Source organism: Anomalospiza imberbis, unplaced genomic scaffold (assembly GCF_031753505.1).
Source record: "Anomalospiza imberbis isolate Cuckoo-Finch-1a 21T00152 unplaced genomic scaffold, ASM3175350v1 scaffold_48, whole genome shotgun sequence".
Taxonomy (NCBI): domain Eukaryota; kingdom Metazoa; phylum Chordata; class Aves; order Passeriformes; family Viduidae; genus Anomalospiza; species Anomalospiza imberbis.
This window is the reverse complement of record NW_027100088.1, coordinates 812,170-826,430: the sequence shown is the minus strand read 5'-3', so window position 1 is coordinate 826,430 and position 14,261 is coordinate 812,170.

The following is a 14,261-nucleotide window of genomic DNA, read 5'->3' as shown; positions in this document are numbered from 1 at the left end:
TGTCATTAGTCACCGTTAATTAGTCACTGTCGCTCATTACTCGCTCTAATTAGTCGCTGTTAATTAGTCACTGTTAATTAGTCACTGTTAATTAGTCACCGTTAATTAGTCACTGTTAATTAGTCACTGTAATTGGTCACCGTTAATTAGTCACTGTCGCTCATTACTCACTGTAGTTAGTCACCGTTAATTAGTCACCGTTAATTAGTCACTGTTAATTACTCACCGTTAATTAGTCACCATTAATTAGTCACTGTTAATCACTCGCTGTCATTAGTCACCGTTAATTAGTCAGTGTTAATTAGTGACCGTTAATTAGTCGCAGTCGCTAATGAATTGCCCGTTCTGCCGGCAGAGAGGCGGGAGATGGAGGCGAGGCTCGGTGAGCGCCGGAATCGGGAATTGGGAATTTTGGGAATTTTGGGAATTTGGGAACTCGGAAATTTGGAATTTGGGAATTTGGGAATTCAGGAATTGGGAATTCGGGAATTTGGGAATTTGGAATTTGGGAATTGGGAATTTGGGAATTGGGAATTGGGAATTGGGAATTTGGGAATTGGGAATTGCGAATTCGGGAATCGGGAATTGGGAATTTTGGGAATTTTGGGAATCGGGAATTTGGGATTGGGAATTGGGAATTTGGGATTGGGAATTGGGAATTGGGAATTTGGGAATTTGGGAATTTGGGAATTGGGAATTGGGAATTGGGAATTTGGGAATTTGGGAATTTGGGAATTCGGAATTTTGGGAATTTGGGAATTTGGGAATTCGGGAATTTGGGAATTTGGGAATTTGGGAATTTGGGAATTGGGAATTTGGGAATTCGGGAATTTGGGAATTTGGGAATTGGGGATTCGGGAATTTGGGAATTGGGAATTTGGGAATTTGGGAATTTGGGAATTGGGAATTGGGAATTCGGGAATTTGGGGATTGGGAATTGGGAATTTGGGAATTGGGAATTTGGGAATTGGGAATTCGGGAATTGGGAATTTGGGAATTGGGAATTGGGAATTTGGGAATTTGGAATTCGGGAATTGGGAATTGGGAATTTGGGAATTCGGGAATTGGAAATTCGGGAATTTGGGAATTTGGGAATTTGGGAATTTGGGAATTTGGGAATTTTGAGAATTCGGAATTTTGGGAGAATTTTGGGAAAATTTTGGGATTTGTTTGGGATTTTTTTGGGGGTAATTTTGTGATTTTTGTAGATGTTTTGGGGAATTTTGGGATAATTTTGGGATTTTTGGGTAATTTTGGGATAATTTTGGGATTTTTTTGAGATAATTTTGGGATTTTGGGATAATTTTGGGATAATTTTGGGAATTTGGGATTTTTGGGGATGATTTGGGGAAGTTTTGGGGAATTTTGGGATAATTTTGGGATAATTTTGGGAATTTTGGGATAATTTCGGGATAATTTTGGGATAATTTTGGGATGATTTCGGGAATCTGGGAATTTTGGGATAATTTGGGGATTTTTTGGGATAATTTTGGGATAATTTCGGGAATGTTGGGATAATTTCGAGAATTTTGGGATAATTTTGGGAATTTGGGAATCCCGGGATAATTTTGGGAATTTTGGGATAATTTTGGGAATTTCGGAAATTCGGGATAATTTTGGGATAATTTTGGGAATTTTGGGATTTTTTTGGGGAATTTGGGGAATTTTGGGATTTTTTGGGGAATTTTGGGGATTTTGGGATTTTTCGGGGATTTTTGGGAATTATGGGAATTTTTGGGATTTTGGGAATTTCGGGATTTTTTTGGGAATTTTGGAATTTTGGAATTTTTGGGATTTTGGGAATTCTGGGAATTTTGGGATTTTGGGAATTTCGGGATTAGTTTGGGAATTTTGGAATTTTTGGAATTTTTGGGAATTTGGGGGATTTTGGGATTTTTTGGGGGAATTTTGGGAATTATGGGAATTTTTGGGATTTTGGGAATTTCGGGATTTTTTTGGGAATTTTGGAATTTTTGGAATTTTTGGGATTTTGGGAATTCTGGGAATTTTGGGATTTTGTTTTTTAATTTTCGGATTTTTGGGATTTTGGGAATTCTGGGAATTTTGGGATTTTTGGAAGAATTTTGGAATTTTTGGAATTTTTGGGATTTTGGGAATTTTGGGATTTTTTGGGGAATGACACTCAGGTGTCACTCAGGTGTCACACTCAGGTGTCACTCAGGTGTCACTCAGGTGTCACTCAGGTGTCACACTCAGGTGTCACTCAGGTGTCACTCAGGTGTCACTCAGGTGTCACACTCAGGTGTCACACTCAGGTGTCACTCAGGTGTCACTCAGGTGTCACTCAGGTGTCACACTCAGGTGTCCCTCAGGTGTCACACTCAGGTGTCACTCAGGTGTCACACTCAGGTGTCACACTCAGGTGTCACTCAGGTGTCACTCAGGTGTCACACTCAGGTGTCACACTCAGGTGTCACTCAGGTGTCACTCAGGTGTCACTCAGGTGTCACACTCAGGTGTCACTCAGGTGTCACACTCAGGTGTCACACTCAGGTGTCACTCAGGTGTCACTCAGGTGTCACTCAGGTGTCACACTCAGGTGTCACTCAGGTGTCACTCAGGTGTCACACTCAGGTGTCACACTCAGGTGTCACACTCAGGTGTCACTCAGGTGTCACTCAGGTGTCACACTCAGGTGTCACACTCAGGTGTCACACTCAGGTGTCACTCAGGTGTCACTCAGGTGTCACACTCAGGTGTCACTCAGGTGTCACACTCAGGTGTCACACTCAGGTGTCACTCAGGTGTCACACTCAGGTGTCACTCAGGTGTCACACTCAGGTGTCACACTCAGGTGTCACTCAGGTGTCACTCAGGTGTCACACTCAGGTGTCACACTCAGGTGTCACTCAGGTGTCACTCAGGTGTCACTCAGGTGTCACACTCAGGTGTCACACTCAGGTGTCACTCAGGTGTCACACTCAGGTGTCACTCAGGTGTCACACTCAGGTGTCACACTCAGGTGTCACTCAGGTGTCACTCAGGTGTCACTCAGGTGTCACACTCAGGTGTCACTCAGGTGTCCCAGGTGTCCCTCAGGTGTCACACTCAGGTGTCACTCAGGTGTCACACTCAGGTGTCCCTCAGGTGTCACACTCAGGTGTCACTCAGGTGTCACACTCAGGTGTCACACTCAGGTGTCACACTCAGGTGTCACTCAGGTGTCTCACTCAGGTGTCACACTCAGGTGTCACACTCAGGTGTCACACTCAGGTGTCACTCAGGTGTCACTCAGGTGTCACACTCAGGTGTCACACTCAGGTGTCACTCAGGTGTCACTCAGGTGTCACTCAGGTGTCACACTCAGGTGTCACTCAGGTGTCACTCAGGTGTCACACTCAGGTGTCACTCAGGTGTCACTCAGGTGTCACTCAGGTGTCACTCAGGTGTCACACTCAGGTGTCACACTCAGGTGTCACTCAGGTGTCACTCAGGTGTCACACTCAGGTGTCACACTCAGGTGTCACACTCAGGTGTCACTCAGGTGTCACTCAGGTGTCACACTCAGGTGTCACACTCAGGTGTCACACTCAGGTGTCACTCAGGTGTCACTCAGGTGTCACACTCAGGTGTCACTCAGGTGTCACACTCAGGTGTCACACTCAGGTGTCACTCAGGTGTCACACTCAGGTGTCACTCAGGTGTCACACTCAGGTGTCACACTCAGGTGTCACTCAGGTGTCACACTCAGGTGTCACACTCAGGTGTCACTCAGGTGTCACTCTCAGGTGTCACTCAGGTGTCACACTCAGGTGTCACTCAGGTGTCACACTCAGGTGTCACACTCAGGTGTCACTCAGGTGTCACACTCAGGTGTCACTCAGGTGTCACACTCAGGTCTCACACTCAGGTGTCACTCAGGTGTCACACTCAGGTGTCACTCAGGTGTCACACTCAGGTGTCACACTCATCACACTCAGGTGTCACTCAGGTGTCACACTCAGGTGTCACACTCAGGTGTCACTCAGGTGTCACACTCAGGTGTCACACTCAGGTGTCACTCAGGTGTCACTCTCAGGTGTCACTCAGGTGTCACACTCAGGTGTCACTCAGGTGTCCCAGGTGTCACACTCAGGTGTCCCCCAGGTGTCCCCCAGGTGTCCCACACCTGCCCAGGTGTCCCCCTGACCGTTTCCCGGGATTTCTCGTTCCAGAGCAGATCCAGGCCCAGCTCGGTGAGTGGGACCCGCCCCGCTGGTGGTATGCAAATGAGCTGCCGTTAATGAGCATTAATTACCGTCAGCTGCCGCGACTGCCGGTAATTAGCGCTGCTCTCCACAGATTTCAGACGGGCGCAGAGCCACGCCGGTGAGTCCGGCCCAAACCTCCCGGGCTTCTCCCCCTTCCCGCTCCCGCTCCCCTTCCGGTTCCCATTCCTGTTCCCGTTCCCATTCCTGTTCCTCTTTCCGTTCCCCTTCCCATTCCCGTTCCCATTCCCGGTCCCGTTCCCATTCCCATTCCGGTTCCCGTTCCTCTTCCCGTTCCTCTTCCCGTTCCCGTTCCCGTTCCCATTCCCGTTCCTCTTCCCGTTCCCGTTCCCCTTCCTGTTCCCGTTCCTCTTCCCGTTCCTGTTCCACTTCCCGTTCCCGTTCCTCTTCCCATTCCCGTTCCCGTTCCCGTTCCTCTTCCCGTTCCTCTTCCTCTTCCCATTCCCATTCCCGTTCCCGGTCCCGTTCCCCTTCCCCTTCCCCTTCCCCTTCCTGTTCCCGTTCCCGTTCCTCTTCCCATTCCTCTTCCCGTTCCCGTTCCACTTCCCATTCCCGTTCCCGTTCCAGTTCCCGTTCCCGTTCCCATTCCCGTTCCCGTTCCCGTTCCCGTTCCAGTTCCCGTTCCCGTTCCCATTCCCGTTCCCGTTCCAGTTCCCGTTCCCGTTCCCATTCCCGTTTCCGTTCCCGTTCCCATTCCCGTTTCCGTTCCTCTTCCCGTTCCCGTTCCCATTCCCGTTCCAGCTCCCATTTCCATTTCCATTTCCATTCCCATTCCCAGTCCCGTTCCCGTTCCCGTTCCCGTTCCAGTTCCTGTTCCTCTTCTTTTCACTTTTCCCCTTTGATTTTTCCTTTCTTTTTCCTTTCCGTTTCCTCTTTCCTTTCCCCCTTTTCCTCTTTCCTTTCCCATTCTCCTTTCCCCCATTTCCTTTCCCCCATTTCCTTTCCCTCTTTTTCTCCTTTTTCCGTCCCCTTTTCATTTTCCCCTTTTCCTTTTTCCCTTTTCTTTTTCCTTTTCTTTCCCTTTCCCTTTTCCCTTTCCCTGTTTTCCTTTTCCCCTTTTCCTTTTCCTTTCCTTTTCCTTTTCCTTTTATTCCTCCTTTCCCATTCCCTTTTCCCTTTCCCTTTTCCCTTCCCTTTCCCTTTCCCTTTCCCTTTTCCTTTCCCTTTCCCTTTTCCTTTCCCTTTCCTTTTCCCTTTTCCCTTTTCCTTTTCCCTTTCCCTGTTTTCCCCTTTTCCTTTGCCCCATTTCCTTTTCCTTTTATTCCTCCTTTCCCTTTTCCCTTTTACCTTTTCCCCTTTTCCCTTTCCCTTTTCCCTTTCCCTTTCCATTTTCCCTTTCCCTTTCCCTTTCCCTTTCCCTTTTCCCTTTTCCTTTTTCCCTTTCCCTTTCATTTCCCCTTTTCCCTTTTCCCTTTCCTTTTCCCTTTTCCCTTTCCTTTTCCCTTTTCCCTTTCCCTTTTCCCTTTCCCTTTTCCCTTTCCCTTTTCCCTTTTCCCTTTCTCTTTTCCCTTTTCCTTTTCCCTTTTCCCCTTTCATTTCCCTTTTCCCTTTTCCCTTTCCCCTTTCCCTTTCCCTTTTCCCTTTCCCTTTCCTTTTCCCTTTCCCTTTTCCCTTTTCCCTTTTCATTTTCCTTTTCCCTTTTCCCTTTCCCTTTCCCTTTCCCTTTTCCTTTTCCTTTTCCTTTCCCTTTTCCCTTTTCCCTTTCCCTTTTCCCTTTTCCTTTTCCCTTTCCCTTTCCTTTTCCCTTTCCCTTTCCTTTTCCCTTTCCCTTTTCCCTTTTCCCTTTCCCTTTTCCCTTTCCTTTTCCCTTTCCATTTCCTTTTCCCTTTCCCTTTCCCTTTTAACTTTTCCCTTTTCCCTTTTCTTTTTTCTTTTTTCTCTTTTCCCTTTTCCCTTTTCCCTTTCCCTTTCCATTTTCCCTTTCCCTTTTCCCTTTCCCCTTTTCCCTTTTCCCTTTCCCTTTTCCCTTTTCCCTTTCCCTTTTCCCTTTTCCCTTTCCCTTTTCCCTTTTCATTTCCCTTTTCCCTTTTCCCTTTTCCCTTTTCCCTTTTCCCTTTCCCTTTTCCCTTTTCCCTTTCCCCTTCTCTTTTCCCTTTCCCTTTTCCCTTTTCCCTTTTCCCTTTCCCTTTTCCCTTTTCCCTTTTCCCTTTTCATTTCCCTTTTCCCTTTTCCCTTTTCCCTTTTCCCTTTTCCCTTTCCCTTTTCCCTTTTCCCTTTCCCCTTCTCTTTTCCCTTTCCCTTTTCCCTTTTCCCTTTTCCCTTTTCCCTTTTCCCTTTCCCTTTTCCCTTTCCCTTTTCCCTTTTCCCTTTTCCCTTTTCCCTTTCCCTTTTCCCTTTTCCCTTTTCCCTTTCCCTTTTCCCTTTTCCCTTTCCCTTTTCCCTTTCCCTTTTCCCTTTTCCCTTTCCCTTTTCCCTTTTCCCTTTCCCTTTCCTGTTTCTGGGTGTTCATTTTGATTTCGCACATTGCAAGGCACGGGAAAATCCCAAATGTTTTATCACGTGATGTCACATGATGTCACGTGATAGCAAACACGATATGGAATTATACCACACAATATCAAACACGATATCAAACGATATCACACGATAGCAAACACAATATCAAATGATATCACACAATATCAAATTATATCAAACGATATCACACGATATCATACGATAGCAAGCACAATATCAAATGATATCAAACGATATCACATGATATCAAACACGATATCACACTATAACAAACACAATATGAATTGATATCAAACGATATCACAGGATATCAAACACAATATCGAATGATATCAAACTATATCACTTGATAGCAAACACAATATCAAATGATATCACACAATATCAAATTATATCAAACGTTATCACACGATATCAAACACAGTATCGAATGATATCACACTATAACAAACACAATATCAAATGATATCAAACGATATCATGCGATAGCAAACACAATATCGAATGATATCACACAATATCAAATGATATCAAACAACATCACATGATATCAAACACGATATCACACGATATCACACTATAACAAACACAATATGAATTGATATCAAACGATATCACACGATATCAAACACAATATCGAATGATATCAAACACAATATCGAATGATATCAAACACAATATCAAATGATATCAAACAACATCACATGATATCAAACACGATATCAAATGATATCACACTATAACAAACACAATATGAAATGATATCAAACGCTATCAAACACTATCAAATGCTATCACACGTTAGCAATGGCTATCAAACGCTATCAAACGCTATCAGACGTTATCAAAGGCTATCAAACGCTGTCAAACGCTATCAAACGCTATCAAACGCTATCAAAGGCTATCAAATGCTATCAAACGCTATCAAACGCTATCACACGTTATCAAAGGCTATCAAACGCTATCAAACGCTATCACATCCTATCACACGCTATCAAACGCTATCAAACACTATCACACCCTATCACACACTATCACACTCTATCAAACGCTATCAAACGCTATCACACCTTATCAAAGGCTATCAAAGGCTATCAAACGCTATCAAATGCTATCAAACGCTATCAAACACTGTCACACTCTATCACACTCTATCACACGCTATCAAACGCTATCACACCTTATCAAAGGCTATCAAATGCTATCACACGCTATCAAACGCTATCACACCCTATCACACCCTATCACACCTTATCAAACGCTATCAAACGCTATCAAACGCTATCACACCCTATCACACCCTATCACACACTATCACACTCTATCAAACGCTATCAAATGCTATCACACGTTATCAAAGGCTATCAAACTCTATCAAACGCTATCAAACGCTATCACACCCTATCACACCCTATCACACTGTATCAAACGCTATCAAACGCTATCACACCCTATCAAATGCTATCAAACGCTATCAAACGCTATCAAACACTATCAAAGGCTATCAAAGGCTATCAAATGCTATCACACCCTATCAAACGCTATCACACCCTATCAAACGCTATCAAATGCTATCAAACGCTATCACACCCTATCACACCCTATCACACTCTATCAAACGCTATCAAACGCTATCACACCCTATCACACCCTATCAAACGCTATCAAACTCTATCAAACGCTATCACACCCTATCAAACGCTATCAAATGCTATCAAACGCTATCAAACGCTATCAAACGCCATCAAACGCTCCTGCCGCTTTCCCGCAGCCTCGCTCTCCCTGGACGAGCGCCGCTCGCACCCGGCCCTGCTGATCCGCGGCCGGTGGCGGATCCTCCGGCCCGCTCCCGGATCCCGGCCCCAGCCCAGGGCCCTGGCCGTGGCGCGGGAGGGATTTTCCCGCGGGAAGCACTACTGGGAAGTGGAGCTGGGAGACGGCAGCGCCTGGGAGCTGGGCGTGCTCCGGGAGGAGATCCGCGATTCCATCCGGGATTCCGTTCCGGATTCCATCCGGGATTCCCTGAGGGATCCCATCCCGGATTCCATCCCGGATTCCCTGCAGGATGATTCCCCGCGGGATCCCCTGAGGAATTCCATCCTGGATCCCATCCCGGATCCCATCCCGGATTCCCTGCAGGATCCCCGGCAGAATTCCATCCTGGATCCCATCCTGGATCCCATCCCGGATTCCCTGCAGGATCCCCGGCAGAATTCCATCCTGGATCCCATCCCGGATCCCATCCCGGATTCCCTGCAGGATTCCATTCGGGATCCCATCCCGGATTCCCTGCAGGATGATTCCCCGCGGGATCCCCTGAGGAATTCCATCCTGGATCCCATCCCGGATCCCATCTCGGATTCCCTGCAGGATCCCCGGCAGAATTCCATCCTGGATCCCATCCTGGATCCCATCCCAGATTCCATACGGGATCCCCTGCAGGATTCCATCCCGGATTCCCTGCAGGATGATTCCCCGCGGGATCCCCTGAGGAATTCCATCCTGGATCCCATCCCGGATCCCATCTCGGATTCCCTGCAGGATCCCCTGAGGAATTCCATCCTGGATCCCATCCTGGATCTCATCCCAGATTCCCTACGGGATCCCCTGCAGGATTCCATCCCGGATTCCCTGCAGGATGATTCCCCGCGGGATCCCCTGAGGAATTCCATCCTGGATCCCATCCCGGATTCCCTGCAGGATTCCATTCGGGATCCCATCCCGGATTCCCTGCAGGATGATTCCCCACGGGATCCCCTGAGGAATTCCATCCTGGATCCCATCCCGGATTCCCTGCAGGATCCCCGGCAGAATTCCATCCCGGATCCCATCCCAGATTCCCTACGGGATCCCCTGCAGGATTCCATCCCAAATTCCATTCCAGATTCCATTCGGGATCCCATCCCAGATTTCCTACCGGATCCGCTGCAGGATTCCATCCCGAATTCCATCCCGGATTCCCTGCGGGGTGATTTCCTCCCCTCCGTTCCGGAGGAAGAGGCGCCAGGGTTGGAGTATTCCCAGGGAAAATTCCGGCTTCCTGGCGGGAAGCTGGAGCGGAATTCCGGGCGCTGCCGCGTGCTCGGGGTGCTGCTGGATCAGGAGCGGCGCGTGCTCGAGTTCTTCGACGCCGAGGAGAAGCGGCTCCTGGGATCCGTCCCCCTGAAAATTTCCGGGAATCTTTTCCCGTTCTTCAGGCCAGGATCAGACGGGAACGGTCTGGGGATCCGGCCTGTGGGGGTTTGAAACCGCCAGGGAGGGACCTGCGGAATATTCACGCTTAAAAGTTAAATTTCTTGTTATACATTCGAATTATTCTCATTGTAATATTCCAAATATTCACTAATCCTAACCCTGACCTTTACCCTAACCCGGACCCGAATTCGGATATGAATATCCAAAATATTCCCATGTTAATATTCCAGTTATCCCCTAACGCTGACCTTGACCCCATCCAAAACCCTAACCCTAATGCTGACCCTAAATCTAACCCTAACCCAAATTCCCACTTAAATATTCCAATTATTTGCATTTTAATATTCCAAATATTCCCTGAACCTAACCGTGACCCTAACCCTAACCCTATTAGCTTTTAAAAATTATTTTAAAATTAATATATAAAATATAATCTTACATTAAATGTTGAATATGGAATTTTTTTTAATTATTCTCATTTAAATATACCAATTATCTCCTAACCCTGGGCGAGGGGAATGGACGCGGAGACACCCAGCAGGAGAGGATGAGTCGAGAGGAAAATATGAGGGAAAATAGGATGGGAAATAGGAGTGGGGAAAAGGGTGAGATCAGGAGAGGGGGAAATGGTGGGAAAAGTGAGGGGAGAAAATGGTGGGAAATGTGAGGGGAAAAGGGCAGAAAAGGTGAGGCAAAAAATGGGAAATGTGAGGGAAAATTGGTGGGAAAAGTGAGGGGAGAAAATGGTGGGAAACGTGAGGGGAAAAGGCAGAAAAGGTGAGGCAAAAATGGGAAATGTGAGGGAATGGCTGAGAAACGTGAGGGGGGAAAATGGAGGGTAAGAAGGTAAAAAATGGGAAACGTGAGGGGAAAATGGGTGGGAAATGTGAGGGGAGAAAATGGTGGGAAATGTGAAGGGAGAAAATGGTGGGAAACGTGAGGGGAAAAGGGCAGAAAAGGTGAGGCAAAAAATGGGAAACGCGAGGGGAAAATGGGTGGAAAACGTGAGGGGAGAAATGGAGGGAAATGTTAGGAAAAGAATGGGAAAGGTGAGGGGAAAATGGGTGGGAAACATGAGGGAAAAAATGGTGTGAAACGTGAGGGGAGAAAATGGTGAGAAACGTGAGGGGAAAAGGGCAGAAAAGGTGAGGCAAAAAATGGGAAATGTGAGGGGAAACTGGTGGAAAACATGAGGGGAGAAATGGAGGGAAATGTGAGGGGAGAAAATGGGGGGAAACGTGAGGGGAAAAGGGCGTGATACTTGAGGGGAAAAGGGTGGAAAAATGATGTAAGAAAATGGGAAACATGACGGGGAAAGAGGGTGAAAATGAGAAATAAGAGGGTGAAAATGAGAAATAAGAGGGTGAAAATGAGAAATAAGAGGGTGAAAATGGTGGGAAGCATGAGGGGAGAAAATGTCAGGAAACATGAGGGGGAAAAGGGACGGGAAAAATGGGGGAGAAAATGGGAAATGTGGAGGGAGAAAGTGTTGGGAAATGTGAGGGAGAAAGAGGGCGGAAAATGTGAGTTAAAAATGGGAAATGAGAGGGTGAAAATGTCGGGAAATGTGAGGTAAAAATGGGAAATAAAACGGGGAAAAGGTCAGGAAACATGGGGTGAAAATGAAGGGAAGCATGAGGGAAGAAAACGGGAAATGTGAGGGGGGAAAGGAGGAAAGTGTGAGGTAAAAAATGGGAAATAAGAGGACGAAAATGGTGGGAAACGTGAAAGGAGAAACTGTTGGGAAATGTGATGGCGAAAAGGGAGGAAAATGTGAGGAAAAATGGGAAATGTGAGTGGAAAATGGGGGGAAATGTGAGGGGGAAAGAGGGCGGAAAATATGAGTTAAAAAATGGGAAATAAGAGGGTGAAAATGGTGGGAAATGTGAGGGGGAGAAAGGCTGGAAAACATGAGGTAAAAAATGGCAAATGTGAGGGTGAAAATGTCGGGAAATGTGAGGTAAAAATGGGAAATAAAACGGGGAGAAGGTCAGGAAACATGGGGTGAAAATGAAGGGAAGCATGAGGGAAGAAAACGGGAAATGTGAGGGGGGAAAGGAGGAAAGTGTGAGGTAAAAAATGGGAAATAAGAGGACGAAAATGGTGGGAAACGTGAAAGGAGAAACTGTTGGGAAATGTGATGGCGAAAAGGGAGGAAAATGTGAGGAAAAATGGGAAATGTGAGTGGAAAATGGGGGGAAAGGTAAGGGGGAAAGAGGGCGGAAAATATGAGTTAAAAATGGGAAATAAGAGGGTGAAAATGGTGGGAAATGTGAGGGGGAGAAAGGCTGGAAAACATGAGGTAAAAAAATGGCAAATCTGAGGGTGAAAATGTCGGGAAATGTGAGGTAAAAATGGGAAATAAAACGGGGAAAAGGTCAGGAAACATGGGGTGAAAATGAAGGGAAGCATGAGGGAAGAAAACGGGAAATGTGAGGGGGGAAAAGGAGGAAAGTGTGAGGTAAAAAATGGGAAATAAGAGGACGAAAATGGTGGGAAACGTGAAAGGAGAAACTGTCGGGAAATGTGATGGCGAAAAGGGAGGAAAATGTGAGGAAAAATGGGAAATGTGAGTGGAAAATGGGGGGAAATGTGAGGGGGAAAGAGGGCGGAAAATATGAGTTAAAAAATGGGAAATATGAGGGTGAAAATGGTGGGAAATGTGAGGGGGAGAAAGGCTGGAAAACATGAGGTAAAAAATGGCAAATGTGAGGGTGAAAATGTCGGGAAATGTGAGGTAAAAAATGGCAAATAAAACGGGGAAAAGGTCAGGAAACATGGGGTGAAAATGAAGGGAAGCATGAGGGAAGAAAACGGGAAATGTGAGGGGGGAAAAGGAGGAAAGTGTGAGGTAAAAAATGGGAAATAAGAGGACGAAAATGGTGGGAAACGTGAAAGGAGAAACTGTCGGGAAATGTGATGGCGAAAAGGGAGGAAAATGTGAGGAAAAAATGGGAAATAAGAGGACGAAAATGGTGGGAAACATGAAAGGAGAAACTGTTGGGAAATGTGATGGCGAAAAGGGAGGAAAATGTGAGGAAAAAATGGGAAATGTGAGTGGAAAATGGGGGGAAAATGTAAGGGGGAAAGAGGGCGGAAAATATGAGTTAAAAATGGGAAATAAGAGGGTGAAAATGGTGGGAAATGTGAGGGGGAGAAAGGCTGGAAAACATGAGGTAAAAAATGGCAAATGTGAGGGTGAAAATGTCGGGAAATGTGAGGTAAAAAATGGGAAATAAAACAGGGAAAAGGTCAGGAAACATGGGGTGAAAATGAAGGGAAGCATGAGGGAAGAAAACGGGAAATGTGAGGGGGGAAAAGGAGGAAAGTGTGAGGTAAAAAATGGGAAATAAGAGGACGAAAATGGTGGGAAACGTGAAAGGAGAAACTGTTGGGAAATGTGATGGCGAAAAGGGAGGAAAATGTGAGGAAAAAATGGGAAATGTGAGTGGAAAATGGGGGGAAATGTGAGGGGGGGAAAGGGTGGGAAATGCGAGGTAAAAAAAGGGGAAATGTGAGGGGGGAAGAGCCGGAAAATGTGGGGTTAAAAAATGGGAAATAAGAGGGTGAAAATGTCGGGAAAAATGTTGGGAAATGTGAGCAGTCCGTGCTGAGCGGCCTCTGCAAAGGGCCTGTGCACCAATGGTCCTTGTGGGGACAAAATAATAATAATAATAATATTAATAATAATTTATTCTTGCATATTTCTATGTTAATATATTGTTACATTATTATATATTATATTTTATTTTCATTATTTCGGATAATTACTACTATATCATTATTATTCTCATACTTATTGTTATTATTATTAATAGTAGTAGTAACAGTAAAAAATTAATTTTGGAGTAAACCCCAGAAATCTCACTCGGGGAGCAGGAAGACAACGAATATCTCTTTTTTTTGGGGGGGGGGGGAATCCAAATTAAGTCATTTCTCTCTTCCGCTGCACGGAAATGCGTTTGTGGAGAAAACCGAGGATTTCTGGGGTGAAATCGAGCCAAAAAGCTCCAGTCCCAAATTCCGGGCGGCCGTTCCCTGTCTGGGGCAGCCCCGCCGCGCTCGGCCGCCTCCAGCCCCAGCCCCGGCGAGTTAAAACCCCCAAAAACCTGGGGTTTTCACCAAAACCTCGGGGTTTTCCTTAAAACTTGAGGTTTATCCTTAAAACCTCGAGTTTTTCCCCAAAACTTGGGGTTTTTTCCTTAAAACCTGGGGTTTTCCCCCAGAACATCGGGATTTTCCTTAAAACTTGGGGTTTTCCCTAAAACCTCGAGTTTTTCCCCAAAACCTGGGGTTTTTTCCTTAAAACCCGGGGTTTTTCCTTAAAACCTGGGGTTTTCACCAAAACATCGGGGTTTTCCTTAAAACTTGGGGTTTTTC